This window comes from Hypanus sabinus, chromosome 29 (genome assembly GCF_030144855.1).
Source record: "Hypanus sabinus isolate sHypSab1 chromosome 29, sHypSab1.hap1, whole genome shotgun sequence".
Lineage (NCBI taxonomy): Eukaryota > Metazoa > Chordata > Chondrichthyes > Myliobatiformes > Dasyatidae > Hypanus > Hypanus sabinus.
The window spans coordinates 9,919,059-9,940,020 of record NC_082734.1 but is presented as its reverse complement, the minus strand read 5'-3'; the positions used below and the strand labels follow the sequence as shown (position 1 = coordinate 9,940,020).

Genomic DNA, 20,962 nt, shown 5'->3' with positions numbered 1-20,962 from the left:
TCTTACATCCTTCATATACATGAGGAGTAAAATTCTTCACGTTACATCTCTATTCAAATGTGCAGTGTACAATTATAGTAATTTATAATAAATATTATGTACAGCAGGATAGTCAATATAACACAGAAATACAGTTGTGTCAGCATGAATTAATCAGTCTGATGGCCTGGTGGAAGAAGCTGTCCCGGAGCCTGTTGGTCCTGGCTTTTATGCTGTGGTACCGGTTCCTGGATGGTAGCAACTGAAACAGTTTGTGGTTGGGGTGACTCGGGTCGCCAATGACCATTTTTACACACCTGTCTCTGTAAATGTCATGAATAGTGGGGAGTTCACATCTACAGATGCGCTGGGCTGTCCGCACCACTCTCTGCAGAGTCCTACGATTGAGGGAAGTACGGTTCCCATACCAGGCAGAGTTGCAGCCAGTCAGTTGTGCTCCTATTGAAAGTTCTTACGATTTGGGAACTCATACCAAACTTCTTCAACCAACTGAGGTGAAAGAGGGGCTGTTGTGCCTTTTTCACCACACAGCTGGTGTGCATGGACCACGTGAGATCCTCGGTGATGTTTATGAGGAACTTGAAGCTGTTTACCCTCACAACCCCAGATCCATTGATGTCTATAGGGGTTAGTCCGTCTCCAAGCCGCTCACTGGATTTTTTTTTTTTTGCTTTTCACACCATTCTCTGTTGTGCATGAAAATCCCAGGAGATCAGTGGTTTCTCAAATACTCAAACCACCCCATCTGGCACCAAGATTGTTTCCCCGGTCAAAGTCACTCAAATCACATTTCTTCCCCATACTGATATTTGGTCTGAACAACAACTGAACCTCTTGACCATGTCTGTGTGCTTCTATGCATTGAGTTATACGATTGGCTGATTAGATATTTGCACTGATGAGCAAATGTACAAGTGTACCTAATAAAGAGGCCACCGAGTGTGGAGGAGATAATTGAGATAAAAAATAAACAGACAGTAATAATGGACAACAATTGGAGCTGGGATATTCAGAAGCTACAGTTACTGTAAATTGCAAATAAAAATAGAAAATTCTGGAAGTCTGCAGCTGAGGAGGCATCTATGGAGGGGAAAAAGCAGCAAATGTTGGTTTTTCATCAGATCTGGCCCTATCAACTAGAAATTCATTTTACCTAACGTTATTGAATTCAATGCTAAGTCCTCGGGGCTTTATTGTGCTTCATTAGAAGACGTTGTTCCTTGAACCTATATTAGGCTTTGCGGGGACACGGTTAGAAGCTCAGAGAGGTATGGGATGGAGAATTAAAGTCACAGATATCTTGGGATAGAGATGTGAAAAGCAAGACATATTTCTTATGACAGAAGAGATTCTGCAGATGCTGGAAATCTTGAGTGACGCACGCACAGAATTCTGGGGGAGCTCAGCAGGTCAGGCAGTGTCTATGGAGTGGAATAATTAGCCTAATCTGCTGAGCTCCTCCAGCATTTTATGTTTGCCTTGCTCTTTAATATCTTATCCCTGGTTAAGGAATGAATCTCCCATTCGTACAACAGAAGGCCTTGCTATGATTATTGTAAATGATGTATTTTAAATGATAAACACGAGAAATTCTGTTGGAAATCCAGAGCAACAAAGACAAAATGCTGGAGAAACTCAGCAGGTCAGGTGGTATCTACGGAAATGAATAGTCGATGTTTCGGGCTGAGACCCTTCCAAAGGAAGGGGTAAAACACCAGTATAAAAAAGAAAATACATACCCCTGAAGTGTCCAAAGTGCTACACCTGCCCATTCACCTCCTCCCTCATCTCCATTCAGGGCCCCAAAATGTCCTTCTAAATGAGGCAAGACTTCGCCTACCAATCTGCTGGGGTCGTCTATTGTGCCTGTCCATATACCTATCCAATTTTACTTTAAATGACAATACCGAACCTGCCTCTACCACTTCTACTGGAAGCACGTTCCACACAGCTACCACTCGAGTAAAGAAATTTCCCCTCGTGTTACCCCTAAGCCTTTGCCCCTTAACTCTCAACTCATGTCCTCTTGTTTGAATCTGCCCCACTCTCAATGGAAAAAGCCTATCCACGTCAACTCATCTATCCCCCTCATAATTTTAACTATCAGAATCAGAATCAGACTCAGACATACTTTATTGATCCCAAGGGAAATTGGGTTTCCTTACAGCCGCACCAACCAAGAATAATGTAGAAATATAGCAGTATAAAACCATAAATAATTAAATAATAAGAAGTAAATTATTCCAAGTGGAAATAAGTCCAGGACCAGCCTATTGGCTCAGGGCGTCTGACACTCCAGGGAGCAGTTGTAAAGTTTGATGGCCACAGGTAGGAATGACTTCCTATGACGCTCAGTGTTACATCTCGGTGGAATGAGTCTCTGGCTGAATGTACTCCTGTGCTTAACCAGTACATTATGGAGTGGATGGGAGACATTGTCCAAGATGGCATGCAACTTGGACAGCATCCTCTTTTCAGACACCACCGTCAGAGAGTCTAGTTCCACCCCCACAACATCGCTGGCTTTACGAATGAGTTTGTTGATTCTGTTGGTGTCTGCTACCCTCAGCCTGCTGCCCCAGCACACAACAGCAAACATGATAGCATTGGCCACCACAGACTCAGAGAACATCCTCAGTATCGTCTGGCAGATGTTAAAGGACCTCAGTCTCCTCAGGGAGATGGCTCTGACCCTTCTTGTAGACAGCCTCAGTGTTCTTTGACCAGTCCAGAAATACCTCTATCAAGTCCCCCCTCAACCTTTTATGCTCCAAAGAATAAAGACCTAACTTGTTCAACCTTTCTCTGTAACTTAGGTGCTGAAACCAGGTAACATTCTAGTAAATCTCCCCTGTACTCTCTCTATTTTGTTGACATCTTTCCTTTAATTCGGTGACCAGAACTGTACACAATACTCCAAATTCGGCCTTACCATTGCCTTGTGCAATTTTAACATTACATCCCAACTCCTACACTCAATTTATAAAGGCCAGCATACCAAAAGCTTTCTTCACCACCGTATCCACGTGAGATTCCTCCTTCATGGAACTATGCACCATTATTCCTAGATCACTCTGTTCTACTGCATTCCTCAATGCCCTAGCATTTACCATGTGTGTCCTATTTTGATTAGTCCTACCAAAATGTAGCACCTCACACTTATCAGCATTAAACTCCATCTGCCATCTTCTTGTGGGACGGAGACGTGTAATAGAATCAATGAAGATCTACACACAGACTGACGAACAGCAAATGTACAAAAGAAAACAAATTATGCAGATACAAAAAATTCTGAACAGTTCATGAACACGACCTCACAGTTTTTGCTCTCTTTTTGCACTATTTGTTTATTTTATCTAGAAGTATTTCTTACTGTAATTTATAGTGGCTCCTTTGGGTGGTCACAGCTGGGCTGAGGGGCGGTGGTGGTAGTGGAGATAACCCACTACCCACTAAATGCACGTCTGTCATGGTTGGCAGCTCATCTGGGAGAAGGCAACCTCTGATCTCAAGCCTCCGCTGCCTTGTGGCTAGACCCACTCATGGGGAAGGCTGTGGGAGTAAACTCCAAGGGAAGATCCGGAGCTGGGGTCCTAAGGCAGTCCTAGATTGAGTTCAACACTGACTGGCAACTCTTGTGACACTGCTGGTACCAAGCTGTATCAGTCTCTGCCGTTCCTTTGGGTTCACCAGCTGAGTGGAGAGGGGGAGCCTGCTCCGTGGGCAACAGCTTGCTCTCCATATCATACTGCCCTGGCTTCTGTATGACTGCTAGGTTGACCCTGACCAACGGAGGACCTCAATGATTTATAGTATGTTTTATGTTTTGCACAGCACTGTAATAACAAATTTCATGACATCTGTCAGCGATAATAAACCTGATTCTGATTCTGGTTCTGACAATGAATTCATATCTGATTTTCTACAAGAGGTCACCTTATATCTGATCTCCACGTCCCCTGAATTCTTTCATGCCCTGAATTCTACTGACCTTTTGAAAGCTATCAAGATTGTGGCTCTGTGGAATTCTAAATCTCCGCACCTGGACTCACCTGGGAAACTGTTGAGGGAAGGCTCACTAACAGCAATTTAATTTTCATTTTAGTGGGGGTCATTCATTCCTCCAGGAATTTCTTCCTACTGGAGCCGGGAGTGGTTCATAATATTGTAAGCGGGGGCTATTTTCACTGTAGATCCAAGTTGGCCTCTCCACCATTCCCCACTCCACAAAGGTGACATTTGATACAGTCAAGCAAGTTATGTGTTCTAAGGAGGAATACTTGCTTTGTAGTGCAGAGACAAGCCCACAGGACCATAAGACACTGAAGCAGAATTAGCCATTCTGCTCCCCATTTTGTTCCCGGCTGATTTATTTTCCCTCTCAACCCCATTCTCCTGCTTCCTCCCATATCCTTTGACACCCTTACTAATCAAGACCTCTGCTTTAAATATGTACAATAATTGGGCCGCCACAGCCATCCATGGCAATGAATTCCATAGATTCACCATCCTCCGGCACAGAACTTCCTCCACATCTCTGTCGCAAAGGGACGCCCTCGTATTCTGAGGCTTCTGGTCCTTGACACTTACACTATAGGAACCATTCTCCCCACGTCTACTCTGTCCAGGTCTTTCAATGATGGGATAGACTCCAGCCACCCACCCCCCCACCTCAAGGGACGCTTGAAGTTCAAGTTGATGCCACACAAAGGGGAGTGGCGATTTTGAGCTGTTTGGTGGGGAAGAGTTTTTAGGGACCAGGGAATATTTGGAAATTTCAGATCTAACGCCGATGAAGTGTGGTTGGGTAAAGGTCGTGAACCAAGGGCAGCAGACTTAGTTAAAATTGAGGTCAGCCACGATGTTGTATGATGGAGCAGGCTCGAAGTGCTGCTCGACCTATCTCTCTCCCCATAGTTTACATTATATTCTAATCATTGAATCCTATTACCTGACATGGCTAAGTCCTACACGTTTCACAGTGCCCCTCCCAATCAAGCCCAGAGAATCCCAAATGGCCCAGTCCACTTTCGTTGATTCAGTACTGATTGGCTACAGATGATCTAATGTGGGACTAATGTCAGAGCTATTCACTTCATGGCTGAACTGATACCTAGCATTCGCCATCAGGTTCAGGAATTACTTGCATCTACAAGCTCTCTATCACTAATTAGCTCCTAGCATGGATTAAACAAATCACCAGCCACTCTAAAGTAAATCTCTTTCTTACTCACAGACATACTCTCTCACAAACACACTTTCTTACGCTCACTCTCAATCTCTGTCTCTCTCACACACCACACACTCTCTCTCTGTCTCTCTCTCACTCTCAATTTTTCCCTCTCTCTCTCTCTCACCACCACACTCTCTCTCTCCGTCTCTCTCTCACTCTCAATTTTTCCCTCTCTCTCTCTCTCACCACCACACTCTCTCTCTCTGTCTCTCTCTCACTCTCAATTTTTCCCTCTCTCTCTCTCTCACCACCACACTCTCTCTCTCCATCTCTCTCTCACTCTCAATTTTTCCCTCTCTCTCTCTCACCACCACACTCTCTCTCTCCATCTCTCTCTCACTCTCAATGTTTCCCTCTCTCTCTCACCACCACACTCTCTCTCTCCGTCTCTCTCTCACTCTCAATTTTTCCCTCTCTCTCTCACCACCACACTCTCTCTCTCCATCTCTCTCACTCTCAATTTTTCCCTCTCCCTCTCTCACACACCACACTCTCTCTCTCCGTCTCTCTCTCACTCTCAATTTTTCCCTCTCTCTCACACACCACACTCTCTCTCACTGTCAATTTTTCCCTCTCTGTCTCACTCACACACACCACACTCCCTCTCTCCTCTCTCTCTCACTCACAATTTCCCCCCCTCTCTCTCTCACACACACATCACACTCTCTCTCATTCTCACTCTTACTCTTCTCTCTCTCCATCTCTCTCTTTCTCACACATTCACTCTCTCACTCCCAATCTCTATCTCTCTTTCTCTCTCACTCTCTCTCTGTCTTTGTCTGCATCGCTCTCTTTTAGTCTCTCTCCATATCTGCCTCTCTGTTTCTCTGTGTGTGTGTCTCTCTCTCTCTGTTTCTGTCTCCGTCTGTGTCGCTCCCTCTTTGTCTCGCTCTCTCTGTTCTCTCTCAGTCTCTCTCTCTCTCTCTCTCTGTGCCTCTTGCTGTCTCTTTGTTTCTCTCTCTCTCTGTTCCTGTCTCTGCCTTTCTCTCTTTTTCCATCTTTCTGTTTCTCTGTCTCTGTACCCCTCTCTCACACACAGACACTCTCTCTCATTCTCACTCTTAATCTCTCTCCCTCTGTTGCTCTCTATCACTTTCACTCCATTTCTCTCTCTATCTCTGCCTCTCTCTTTCTTTTAGTCTTGCTCTGTATCTGTCTCTGTCTCTCTCTTTCTCTGTGCCCCTCTCTGTCTGTTTCTGTGTGTGTGTCTCTCTCTCTTTTCTTGTCTGTATCTCTCTGAACTCTCCCTCTCTCTCTCTGATGTTACTTTGCTACTAATAAAAAAAGTCAGGATATATCAGCTGACTGTAATTTGCAAATCTATAAAACAGCTTCTGCTGAAGAGGATCTGTAAAGTAAACATATGAAAATGAGAGCAAGACCTTCAGGAAATTTGCATGAGGGATACAGTCCTTGCATATCTGCGTTGGTGCAGAAAGGAATTGTATTCATGGAGTGGGTTACCGGTTTCTGTCCCCAAACTGCCCACTGTTTCAATCTCACCATCTCCTACCATCAGGCGAGAGGCGGTGTGCCCGTACTGGGGGGGCACTGGAATGATCCAAGAAGTGTGGAACGTGCAAAGGAAGTCAGAGTTCAGGAAGGAAGATGTCAGAGGGACATCCTCTGTGGGTGAGTGGTGGATGAGAGGGCTAGGCGCATTAGGAGAAGATTGGTTGCCAGGGATGGGCGATGGGGTTGGATGTGTAACTTATAGTGGAGGAACGCACACAAAATTCTGGGGATCTCAGCTAGTCAGGCGGCATCTATTGAGGGGAATATATACTAGAGTCAACATTTTGGCTGAGACCCAAAACATGAACTGTTCATTCCTCTCAATAGATGCTGCTTGCCTTACTGAGTCCCACCAGCATTTTGTGTATGCGTGTTGCTTAAGATCTGCAGGCAAAAGGGGAAGGGAGAGGGGAGGGAGCGGGAAGCACCAAAGAGGCATTCAGTAATAACCAATAAACCAATTGTTTAGAATCAAGTCAGCTTGCCTGGTGTCTCAGGGCTGGGTGTGTGTCTGCACCTGCATCACTTCCCCCCCCCACCACCCCTGGCGTTCCTTCTCTGCCACCTGTCCCACACCCCTCCTGTGGTGTTCCATCCTCGCCATTCCCAATACCCCTTTCTCCCTCCAGATTTACAAATGTGCTCTCCGTTCCAAGTTGACCCACATAGCACTGTGCAAAAGTCCTGGGCACCTGGCTATATATGTGTGCTTAATACCTTTGCAGAGTACTGTATGTACTGCAGATTTTTAAGCAACAATTCTAGTGGCTTATTTTGTGGGTATCATGAAGACCATAAAGTATAGGAGCAGAATTAGGCCATTGAGCTCAATGAGTCTGCTCCTCCATTCCATCAAGGCTGACTTATTATCCCTCTCAAACACCATAAGACAGAAGAAGAATTAACAGTAAAATGCTGGGAATGCACAGCAGTTTGGGCAGCATCTGTGGAGAGTGAAACAGAGTTAACGTTTCAGCTGGAGGAACTTTCATCAGAACAGGGAAAAGTTAGAGGTAAAGGAAAATTAGTTTTGTAAGTCCATGTTCTTTTGAAAGATCATTGACGTGGAAGGTTAACATTCTCTCTCCACAGACGCTGCTCAGCCTGCTGAGAATCACTGCTATTTTCTATTTTTATTTACTAACATCTGCAGTCTTTTTTTCAACCTACTGAGTGGCATTTTCTGCCTTGTTGAATAAGGTCAGGTTAGGCCTGGATTCGTTAAGGATTAGGTGAAATTGCATTGAAACTTATAAAATTCTAGCAGGGCTCAACGGAATTGTTGCAGAGAGGATGTTTTCTCTGGATCAGTCTCGAACCAAATGTCATGGAACAAAGTGTAGGCCTTTTAGGACTGGGATGAGGAGAAGTTTCTTCATTCACAGTGGAGAAGATGGATGCTGCGACCTTTGGAATTCTCCAGTGCTTGAATCTTTACAGGTTCAGTCACTGAGTTCTATGTGATGCAGGAACTCGGCAGGTCAAGCAGCATCTGTTGAGGGGAAAGGAACTGACAATGCGTTGGTCTGAGACCTTGCTTCAGGGCACTTCTTCCCCCCCCACCACATCCCCCCGTCCTGCCCGCAGATGCAGCTCAGCTTGCTGAGTTCCTCCAACAGTTTGCATTTTTTAGCTCCAGATTCCAGCTTGTGTGGTCTCTTGTGCATATTGAGAGAATCAGCTGGTAGACCAGCAGCCTCACAGCCGCAGTGACCTGATTGCAGTCCGTGCGAAGTTTACACGTTCTCCACGTGACCGTGTGGATTTGCTCCGAGTGCTTTGGCTGTGACCATAAGGCATAGGAGCAGAATTAGTCGATTTGGCCCATTCAGTCTGCTCTGTCTTCCTATAATGACTGATTTATTATCCCTCTCAACCACCTTCTCCATAACCTTTGACACCCTGACTAATCAAGAACCTATCTACCTCCACTTTAAATATACCCAATGACCTGGCCCCCACAGCTGCTTGTGGCAATGAATTACACAGATTCACCCATCTTTTTGCTGAGGAAATTCCTTCGCATCTCCATTCTAAATGGATGTCCCTCTATTCTGAGGTTGTACCCTCTGGTTCTAGACTCCCCCATTATAGAAAACATCCCCTCCACATCTTTCAACATTTGATAGGTTGTGTTGGGATTCTCACCCTCATTCTTCTCATCACCACTGAGTACAGGCCCAGGGTCATCGAACGCTCCTCACACAGAGAGTGGTCGGTGCGTGGAATGCACTGCTGGCGATAGTGGTGGAGGCAGATGCAATAGGGTCTTTTAAGAGACACTTAGATGGAGCTTAGAAAATAGAGGGTGATGCGGTAGGGTAATTCTAGGCAGTTTCTAGAGTAGGTTACATGGTCGGCACAACATTGTGGGCCGAAGGGCCTGTAATGTGCTGTAGATTTCTATGTTCTATGATAATCCTTTCATTCTGGGAATCATTTTTGTGAACCTCCTTTGAATCCTCTTCAATGTCAGCACATCTTTTCTTAGACAAGGGGCCCAAAACTGCTCTCAGTACTCCAAGTAAGGTCACACCAGTGTCCTATAAAGCCAACTAGGAGAACATCCTTGTTCTCTTACTCTAGGCCTCTCAAAACGAATGCTAACATTGCATTTGCCTTCCTTACCATTGACTCAACTTGCAAGTTAACCTTTAGGGAATCCAGCACGAAGACTCCCCAGGTCCATCTGCATCTTGGATTTTTGAATTTTCTCCCCGTTTAGAAAATTGACCTGGCATCAATTGCAATTTGTGCAGGAGAATCTCAAGTTTTGCCTCTTGTGTGGAAGGTGCCTCTGAAAGCCTTGGTTTAGCTATAACCCAAGTCCCCTCTGCAGTGCTGAGGACTCCACCTATCAGAAATATCTTATTGACATAGAGATAGACATCAGAGATCTCACAGTTCTGTCATATCCACTGAATGGCGGAGGGTCCGTGAATATCGTCTCCCTCAGGAGGTGAGTTCTAAGACAAGGCTGAAGCTTTTGCAACCATATTCAGGCAGAAGGGCTGAACAGATGATTCATCCTGACTTCCTCCTAAGATCCTCACCATCACAGAAGCCAGCCTCCAGCCAATTTGGTTTGGTCCACGCGCCATCAAGAAATGGTAGAGAGCACCGAATACAGTAAACCTACAGGACAAGACAGCATCAGATGTGCAGTCTAGAACTGGCTGCACTTCGAGCTGAGCTGTTCAGTATCCGACTTCCACAATGTGGAAAATCACCGAGGCGTATCCTGCCCAAAACCCAGGACAAATCCAATCAGTTATTTAGCTCAATTCAGAATTGAAACCAGAATCAGACTCAGAATCAGAATTGCATTCAGAATCAGAATCAGAATCTGTTTCAGTATCAGAATTGAATTAAAATCAGAATCCAAGAGAGGTACACAAAATTGTGAGGGAACATGAATTGGAACTCATTACTCAGTAAGAATGAACTGCCAGCTCAAGAGGTGGATACGACCTTGATTTTAATGTTCAAAAGAAGTGTGGGTAGGTATATGGATGGGAAGGGTATGGAGGGCTATGGTCTGGGAGTGGGTCGATGGGACCTGGCAGGTTAAATGGTTCACCATGGACTGGATGGACCGAAGGGCCTGTTTCTGTGGTGTAGTTTTCAATGACTCTCTGACTCTAATCAGAATCATATGTCATGAAACTTGATGTTTTTGTGGCAGCAGTACAGTGCAAGAATACTATAAATTACAATAATATAAATAAATCATGCAAAAGAGAAATTGCAAATTAGTGTTCATGGGTTCATAGTCCATTCATAAATCTGATGGCGGAAGGGAAGAAACTGTTCCTAAAATGCTGAGTGTGTATCTTCAGGCTCCTGTACCTCCTCCCTGATGGCAGTAATGAGAAGAGGGATGTCCTGGATAGAGAGGGTCATTAGTAATGGATGCTTCCTTCTTGCGGCACCACTTCTCGAAGATGTCCCTGATGTTGGGGAGGGTTGTGCCTGTGACGGAGTTGCCAGTCTTTACATCCCTCATGCATGAGTGAAGTGCTGTTGACGTTGTTATCAAACGGCACTTACTCACCAACAGCCTAACCACTCATGGCCAGTTCTGCTTTTGCCAGGAATCTCTCCAGACATCATCGCAGACTTTTACAAAGTACATTCTATATCTACAGGAGCGAAATAGATCAACTGGTTGAGTTGTGTCACTCAACAATTTTTCCTTCAACATCAGTAAGAACAAAGAATTGATCGTGGACTTCAGGGAGGGGGAGTTGAGGGAGAGAAGGAGGATGAGAGGAGACATGAAAGAGGTGTACAAGATATTAAGAGGAATAGACAGAGTGGACAGCCAGCGCCTCTTCCCCAGGGCACCACTGCTCAATACAAGAGGATATGGCTTTAAGGTAAGGGGTGGGAAGTTCAAGGAGAATATTAGAGGAAGGTTTTATACTCAGAGAGTGGTTGGTGCGTGGAATGCACTGCCTGAGTCAATGGTGGAGACAGATACACTAGTGAAGTTTAAGAGACTACTAGACAGGTATATGGAGGAATTTAAGGTGGGGGGTTATATGGGAAGCAGGGTTTAAGGGTTGGCACAACATTATGGGTTGAAGGTCCTGTACTGTGCTGTACTATTCTATGTTCTGAACACACCAATCTTCACTGAGGGATCAGAAGTGGAAGATGGTGAGCAGTTTCAAGTTCCTGGGTCTCATCATCTCTGAGGGTCTATCTTTTATATGATTACAAAGGAGATGTGACAGTGGCTATATTTCATGAGGAGTTTGGGGAGATTTAGCAAGTCATCCAGGAACATCTCAAATTTCTACAGATGTACCATGGAGAGCATTCTGACGAGTGGCGGTGGGGGGTGGGGGTGGTGGCAGAAACTGCAGGAAGTTGTAAACTCAGTCAGCTCCATCGGGGGCACCAGCCTCCCCAGCATCCAGGACACCTTCGAAAGCCAATGCCTCAAAAAGGCAGCATCCATCATTAAGGACCCCCAGGACATGCCTTGTTGTCATTGCTGCCATCAGGAAGCAGGTACGGGACTTGGAGATTCAGAAAAAGCTTTCTCCCCTCTGCCATCCGATTTCTGAATGAACATTGAACCCATGAACGCTACCTCACTATTTTTCCCCCTCTCCTTTCACACTACTCATTTAATTTAATTCTGTTTTATATTCAGCGTGTATATATATAATTTACCATATTTATTACTATGCATTGAAATGTACTTCTGCCGCAAAACAACAAATTTCATGACCTATGCCAGTGATATTAAACTTGATTCTGATATGTTGCATGTTGTTAAACACATTGCCCAAGTTACTGCATGTTGTTTGCAGTGGAGGGCTGGTGGGTGTGGCATGACGATTCCCTGTGGGTTCTCTATGTGTGCTCCTTGCTGCCTGACTGTGCCTTGGATTTGAAGTGCGCTGGTGAAATACACTTCAAGCGAATCGTTCCTTCTACGGGCAGGGTCAGCAGGATTCACGATGACAAGTGGTTTGTGGTTTCCCAGTCTCGGCGAGCCTTTCAAGCTCCCAGGTCCCGGGTTATTGAATTGCTCGTGATACCTCTGTGGATACACAGTGCAAAGGGGCACTCTGAAGGAAATGGCTGACTGTCTTCCCCCGCTTGCTTCCCAATGAGGGCAGACGAAGGTGGGACTGAGGCACGGAGAAAGATGTGAGAAGGGAGGGCCTTCCTCGACAGGTCCTGTGCCAAGATATTTCACCAAAGGTTACTGGCTGACTGGCTGGTGAGGGTCCTTCTCTCCCCTCAGCAACTCTGACCTTGTTCAAGGTTGACCAGTATCTGAAGGGATTCCAACAGGCAGTGATGAGAGGATGGATTCCAGCTTGATAGAGCTTCCAATGCTGGTTTACCAAGTTCTGTCTTCACAGAGTGGCTGAGAAGCACAACTACTGTGCATAGTAGCACTTAGAGCAAATACTTGGACTCTACAAACACCACAGATGCTGCTTAACCCAATGAGTTCTTCCAATAGATTGTTCACTGCTCTGGTTTGCAGCATCTAATGTCCCCAGCAGCACAATGTTTGTCTCAGTGTGTAGATCACACATCCTTAACAAGGATAATGACATCCATAGGACATTAGGACATTCAGTCTATCTCATCTGCTCCACCATTCCATCATGGCTGATTTATTATCCCTCTCAACCCCATTCTCCTGCCTTCTCCCCATGATATTTGATGCCCTTATTAAGAACTCATCAACCTCTGCTTTTAAGTATACCCAATGACTACACAGCCGCCTGTGGCAATGATTTCTATAGATTATCCACCCTCTGGCTAAAGCAATTCCTCATCATCTCTGTTCTAAAGGGGCTTCCTTCTGTCCTGAGGCTGTGTCCTCTGGTCCTAGATGCCCCCACTCTAGGAACATCCTCTCCACAACAACTCTATCCAGGCCTTTGAATATTCGATACGTTTTTAATGAGATTTCACCACCCCCCACCTTCTAAACTCTAGCGAGAACAGGCCAGAGTCATCAAATGCGCCACATATGTTAACCCTTTCATTCCCATGACTATTCTTGTAAAAACTCCTCTGGACCCTCTCCAACGCGAAGACATCCTTTCTTAGATAAGGTCCATTTCCAGACCTCCTTGCCGAATGCACAACCCATGAGGAGGTGGTTGACCATCTCGCCCGCATCACTGCCACCATGAGGCACACACCCTGCCAACATGCCTCAAAGTTGGACATGAACAGCCCTGGGGTCAGGGTGGCTCAGCAACCAGGGAACACTGGCGATACATTTGCTTTGGCTGTAATCAGAGCATCTCCCTCTCTGCATTAATCGTTGCTCCTTGCATCAGGCAGCAACCTTGCCCTTTCTTTAGCATTTTGTCTGTTTTTTTTTAATGAGGCCGAGTTGCTAGCTCGACGTTCAACATGCATGGAGCCTGCCAGATTCGAACCTGGGACCATTCGCCTCAAAGTCCATTGCTCATGCCAGCACACTGCCAACCGGCCTCTCTGCGTTACTGTTGACTCATTACTAGACGACTAATTGCCAACCAGTGGTCACGTTGCATTTTCTACTCCCTCATCTGTAGTCAGAGAGAGAGAGAGTGAGTCTGCACATGGAATTTATTGTTGCTTTATGTTATTCGTTTGTGACTCATACCCTTGCTCAACCTGCTCCCCGCATACATACCTTACAATACAGTTGCTGCATTGGTTGGCGGAGAGGAACTATGTCTCTACCAAAGTGGGTGTAAGGCGCTCCTTCCCTCCGCTGGCCTGCAGGTCACCCTTGGGCAAGGTATAGCACCTGCTTAGCCCCCGATCAGGGTCATGTGAAATCATGGGAGCAGGTGGTGGATGGTCGTATGAGCATATCACAGGTCCTGGTTATGTGACCTCTAAGGCCAGGTAGACAATCTCTGAAGAGCTCTGATAATGGCCGGGGTCACCTGTCTTGCAGAGAAAGGCAAACTGCTTCTGTAGAAACATTCGCAATGAGATCATGATTTTGTACATCTTATGACATGGCACATAATGATGATGTCATACGACACGGCACATAATAATGCTGAACACGGCAGCATGGGCGACTGCCAGTCTTCCATTAAAAAAAAAACCTGCCCAGACTTGTGCCCTGGAAACTTTCCAAGGCACAAATCCATGGTCCATCGAGACTAACGGAGGCCTACACAGTGATGATGATTCTGATGTACTGGAGTGCTACACCCAGTGAGAATTTGTCCACTTCCTTTCATCGCATCGCAGACTCCATCGGGCAATATCAGCCTCTCCACTGGTCGCAGCTGGCATGGATCGCTAGGGAGACCCGATCTTCAGCTATTGCAGCAAGTAACGGTAATGGATTTGCGTAGAACCAGTAACACAGCAGTTAACGAAATACTATTACAGCTCCAGAATCACTGGCAAATGTTGGGAAACTTGTTGTTACAGGATGCTATGCAGCAGTAGTACATTGCAATACCATGTAACCATATAACAATCACAGCATGGAAACAGGCCATCTCGGCCCTCCTAGTCCGTGCCGAACTCTTAATCTCACCTAGTCCCACCTACCCGCACTCAGCCCATAACCCTCCACTCCTTTCCTGTCCATATACCTATCCAATTTTACCTTAAATGACACAACTGAACTGGCCTCTACTACTTCTACGGGAAGCTAATTCCACACAGCTCTCACTCTCTGAGTAAAGAAATACCGCCTCGTGTTTCCTTTAAACTTCTGCCCTCTAACTCTCAAATCATGTCCTCTCGTTTGAATCTCCCCTACTCTCAATGGAAACAGCCTATTCACGTCAACTCTATCTATCCCTCTCAAAATTTTAAATACCTCGATCAAATCCTCCCTCAACCTTCTACGCTCCAATGAATAGAGACCTAACTTGTTCAACCTTTCTCTGTAACTTAAGTGCTGAAACCCAGGTAACATCCTAGTAAATCGTCTCTGCACTCTCTCTAATTTATTGATATCTTTCCTATAATTCGGTGACCAGAACTGCACACAATATTCTAAATTTGGCCTTACCAATGCCTTATACAATTTTAACATTACATTCCAACTTCTGTACTCAATGCTCTGATTTATAAAGGCCAGTGTTCCAAAAGCCTTCTTCACCACCCTATCTACTACCCTATTTTAATACATAATATTAAAATGGTTAAATTGCAGAAAGAAGCATATACATATTTAAAATGTTAAATAAAATAAGTAGTGTGGTAGTGTTCATGGGTTCAATGTCCATTCAGAAACCGGATGGCAGAGAGGAAGGCACTACTCCTGAATCACTGAGTGCATGTCTCTGGCCCCTCTACGTCCTCCCTGATGATAGCAATGAGAACAAGGCATGACCTGGGTTTGTAACGATGGATGCTGCCTCTGTGAGACATTTTGGATGTCGGGGAGGTTGGTGCCCATGATGGAGCGGACTGAGTTGCAGTTCCCTGCAGCTGACCGACCCTGTGCAGTGGCCTCCTCCCATATCAGATGGTGGTGCAGCTAGCTAGCATGCTCTCTGCGGTGGTGATGGTGGTTGGCGTCCGTCTGTCTCGAAGGGCAATAGGTCATCATTATCATCATCACAAGCCTGGGCAGAAGGTATGGAGATCCTGAGATGCTCAATCATCAAAAACCCCTCTTGGCCTCACCAGTATAGTCCAAAGGAAAGCTTATGAAGCAATACATTTGGCACCAGCTTGGCTCCACGGTATATCTGTAGAAATTTGAGAGTGTCTTTGGTGACATATTAAGTCTCCTCAAACTCCTAATGAAATATAGCCGCTGCCTTTGTAACTGCATTGATATGTTGGGCTCAGGATAGACTCTCAGAGATGTTGTCACCCAGAAACTTGAAATTGCTCTCTCTTTCCACTTCTAAACCCTCTATGAGGGATCATCGCTGTCTTGGGCTTGGACAGTGGTGATGCTTTTGAATTTCATCTCATTTTAAGGCATGTCACAGTGGGTTTCCTTATATTTATTCATCGTTCAGGTTGTGGGTGTTGCTGGCAGTTATTGCCCAAGTCACATTGTTCATCATGTATAGTTTCTTGACGGGAGTCTTCAAAACCCTTAAAACAACTTTCAGGGGGACATCTTGCTGATGACACATCCTTTGACATCTTTCCGCCATCTCCATGTCAGGAACGTGATGGGATACAGTTCACTTGTACATTCTCTCAGTGACCGTGTGAGTTTCCTCCGGGTGCTCCTGTTTTTTTCTCATATTCCAAGGATGTACGGGTTAGTAGGTTAATTGGTCACATGGGAGTAACTAGGCAGTGTGATCTCACTGAGCCAGAAGGGTCTAAATAACAAAATGGCCATCTCTAACAATGATGAGAGCAATCTACCCCCCTACCACTTCACATTCAAAGGCCTTGCCAGCACTGAATTCTATCCTTCTCTTCCGCCACCATCAACATTTGGTTGCCTCACTGGGCAACAACCCGAACGAAAGCAGCTACATATGCATAAGCAGGTCTGAGGGAGGGTCTTCACCCCCTGACACCCAAAGGCACTTCCAACATTGGCAAAGCATTGTTGAAGTTGCACCTGGAGTTGAGATCACCCTGTTTTAGGGAAGATGCTGTTAAACTAGGAAGAGTGCGGAAAAGGAATAGCAGGATGTTGCCTGGACTTGGAGTTACAAAGAGAAGTTGCGTAGACTAGAAATTTTATTCCCTGGAACTTAAGCGAATGTCTAAGATGACCATGACCAAGATGAATGGAAGGGTTAACACATATAGAGCGTTTGAATGGGCCTGTGCTTGCTGGAGTTTAGAAGAATGAAGGAGGATCTCAATGAAATCTGCTGAGTATCAATAAGCCCGATGGATTGCACAGGGAGAGAATGCTTCCAGTAGCAGTGGAGTCTAGGACTAAGGGGCACAGACTCAGAATAGAAGGATGTCCTTTTAGAACAGAGGTGAGGAGGAATTTCTTCAGCCAGCGTGTTTTGAATCTGTGGAATTTGTTGCCATTGATAGATGTGAAGGCCAAGTCAATGAGTATATTTAAATTGGAGGTTGATGGGTTCTTGATTAGAAATGGTTCCGGTGAGAAGGCAGGAGAATGAGATTGAGAGGGAAAATAAATCAGACTTGATGGAATGGCAGAGCAGACTCAATGGGCCAAATAGCCTGTCTGCTCCTATGGGCTAACGAACTTGAAAAGAATACTCCTCACCTATTGGAGTGAAATTCCTCTGAAGCAACACAACACCACCCAGGACAAAACTAGAGACCAAATCTTTTCTAGACCTGGTCTAGAAAGACTGTGAGCTGTGGTGGAAATGATACCTCTTGTTCTCTTCTCACTGGACATGTTTCTGTCCTATCATCTTCTTCCAAACACACCAAGAAATAATCCAATCAGCGCGTTAGAATTTGGGTATCACTGGCAAAGCCAGAGCTGATTGCCCATCTCAAAATGTCCTTGAGAAGGTGGTGGTGAAATGCCGTCTTGGACTGTTGTGGTCCTTGTGCTGCGTTAGTGCTTATGGGAAAGGGGGTCCACGTTAGGATCCAGTGGGAATGAAGGAAAAGTGACATTCTTTCAAGCCAGGATGGTGTATGACTTGGAGCGGATCCTTCCAATGTACTCAATGCCTCTGTATTTTAGGATGGTAGAGATGATGGGTTTCAGAGATGCCATCGGGATTGCCTACGTGATTAACTGTAGTGCATTATGTAGGTGGTACCTGCACTGACCTGGTGCACTGGTGAGAGAAAGGGAAGTTTAGAGTCAAATCACAGAATTGTTGACAGTATCGAGCTCTGTGTAGTTGTGACACTTCACTCACCAAGACACACGAATTGTAACCCATCACAACCCTGACATGGACATGGTGGAAAGACTTTGACCTGTCAAAGGGTATGTCACTTGCAAGATATCTAGCTGAGATTTCTACTAAGGCGGTTGAAGGCTGCTCTTTTGGAACTACACTCAGTGACACTCAGTGACTCAGTGACTCTTTTGGAACTACACTCAGTTATTAGTGTATGAGTGTATGTTCATGATCTTCTGCTGTTGTACCCATCCACTTCAAGGTTCAGAGATGCTCTTCTGCACACCACTGTTGTAATGCATAATACTTCAGTCACTGTTACATTCTGGTCGGCTTGAACCAGTCCGGCCATTCTCCTCTGACCCCTTTTGTTAATAACAAACAAGAGAAAATCTGCAGATGCTGCAAATCCAAGTAACGCACACAAAATGCTGGAGGTGCTCAGCAGGCCAGGCATCATCTATGGAAAAGAGTACAGTCGATGACTCTTCTGACTCGGCCTGTACTCTTTTCCATAGATGCTGCCTGGCCTGCTGAGCTCCTCCAGCATTTTGTGTGTATCTCTCATTAATAAGGCATTTTTGTCACAGAACTGCCGCTCGCTGGGTGTTTTTTTGTTTTTCACACCATTCTCTGTAAACTCTGTGTGTAGACTGCTGTGCGTGAAAATCCCAGGAGATCAGCGGTTTCTGAGATACTCAAACCACTCCAACTGACACCAACAACCATTCCACAGTCAAAGTCACTTAGATCACGTTCGTTCCCCATCCTGATGTTTGGTCTGAACAACAATTGAACCTCTTGACCATGTCAGCGTGCTTTTGTGCATTGAGTGGCTGATTAGATATTTGGATTAACGAGCAGGTGTACAGATGTACCTAATAAAGTGGCCGCGGAGTGCAGAACTGAAGAACAGTGTGACTCGGGCAAAATATGCCAGCAACGCCCACATCCTGAACAGCGAGCTAATACAGAGAAAACCCACTGTGACATGCGTTGAGAATGGGATGAAACGCAAAAGCGTGACTTCACTGTCCAAGCCCAAGTTCAGTTCAATGATTCACTTTCTCACAATAATTACATACAATTCTTTCGCCAGACAAAGTTACATCCCAGCAACGGTTTGACATTCAGCAGAGAGTCTCTGAGTTATAATGGGAGTGAGTCGTGATACATCTCAACAACGTACACACTTTAATAGAGGCATTGAATCCGCAGAACAGATAAAGGCCATTCTGCCCATTATGCCTCTGCTGGCTCTTTGTAAGTGTAGCCCAATTAGCTCTCTTCTCCATAACCTTTTAATTTGTTCTTTAGTTTTACACTTACAAATATTTATCCAGTTCTTTGAGAAGTTCAGTGTTCAAAAATTCAGAATGTTTGGTTTGTCACTGTAGTGTAGTGTAACACTATTACCATTAGTGATCCAGGTTCAATTCCTGATGCTGCCTGTCAGGAGTTCGCACGTATCCCCTGTAGCCTGATGAAGGGTCTCAGCTTGAAATGTTGACTGTTTATCGTTTTCCACAGAGGCTTCCTGACGTCCAGCATTTTCTATGTGTTACCCTGGGTTTCCTCCAACTGCTCCAGTTTTCTCCCACATTTCAAAGACATACAGTTTAATTGGTCCCATGGGTGTAATTGGGCAGCATGGGTTTGTTGGGCAGAAGGGCCTGTTACTGTGCTGTATCTCTAATTCTAAATCTAATGCCACAGTAGGGATGATGTGCTAGTGTAACTAAGTAAGTAAAAAGTTTTATGCCTCAACAAAATAGAGAGAGTACAGAGGAGATTGATTAGAATGTTACTTGGGTTTCAGCACCTAAGTTACAGAGAAAGGTTGAACAAGTTAGGTCTTTATTCTTTGGAGCGTAGAAGGTTGAGGGGGGACTTGATAGAGGTATTTAAAATTATGAGGGGGATAGATAGAGTTAACGTGGATAGGCTTTTTCCATTGAGAGTAGGGGAGATTCAAACAAAAGGACATGAGTTGAGAGTTAGGGGGCAAAAGTTTGGGGTAACACGAGGGGGAACTTCTTTACTCAGAGAGTGGTAGCTGTGTGGAACAAGCTTTCAGTAGGAGTGGTAGAGGCAGGTTCGGTATTGTCATTTAAGGTAAAATTGGATAGGTGTATGGACAGGAAAGGAATGGAGGGTTATGGGCTGAGTGCGGGTCGGTGGGACTAGGTGAGAGTAAGCGTTCGGCACGGACTAGAAGGGCCGAGATGGCCTGTATCCGTGCTGTAATTGTTATACGGTTATATATGGTTCTTGACTTCCAAAAAACATCTGGATCATAAAAGTATCAGGATCCAACACTACTGTGACTGCACCATTCCAGCCCCAGAGCTCTACCACCTAGAATGGTAAACCAACAGATGAGTGAGAACACCCATGCTAGGAGGATCCCCCTTCCAAGTATACACCATCCTGACTTGGGAATGTGGCCTGTCACTGCTGGGTCCAAATCCCAGAATTCCCTCCCCAATCATACCATCACTAGGGGGACTAGGGTGACAGGCAGAAAGCTCACCACCACCGTCTCAAGGGTAGTTAGGGATAAGTGATAAATGGTGATTCTAATGAAACCTCTCCTTAACTTCCTCTCTCCTGGCCTCCCAACACACAACGGTCGTCACAAGAGACTGCAATCTGGAATCTCCGAAGGACTGCGATTCGTGGGGGTGTGCCACAGTGACAGGTTGGACAAACTTGGATTGTTTTCTCTGGATTGGAGAATGATGAGGGGAGACTTGATAGAGGTTTATAAGATTATGAGAGGTATCAATATCTTTTTCCCAGGGTTGAAATGTCTAATACCAGAGAGCATCCATTTAAGTCGAGATGGATGTATTTTCAAACGAGGTATGAGAGGCTAGTCTTTTTACACAGAGATAGGAGCAGAATTAGGCCATTTGGTGATTGGAGGAAAGTA

General features: G+C 45.3%; 1 protein-coding gene across 1 annotated transcript in view; it reads right to left on the bottom strand.

Annotated features, from left to right (window-relative positions):
* Positions 1–20,962, bottom strand: part of cacng2a (calcium channel, voltage-dependent, gamma subunit 2a) — a 238,838-nt gene that overhangs the window by 116,952 nt on the left and 100,924 nt on the right. The window lies entirely within an intron of this gene.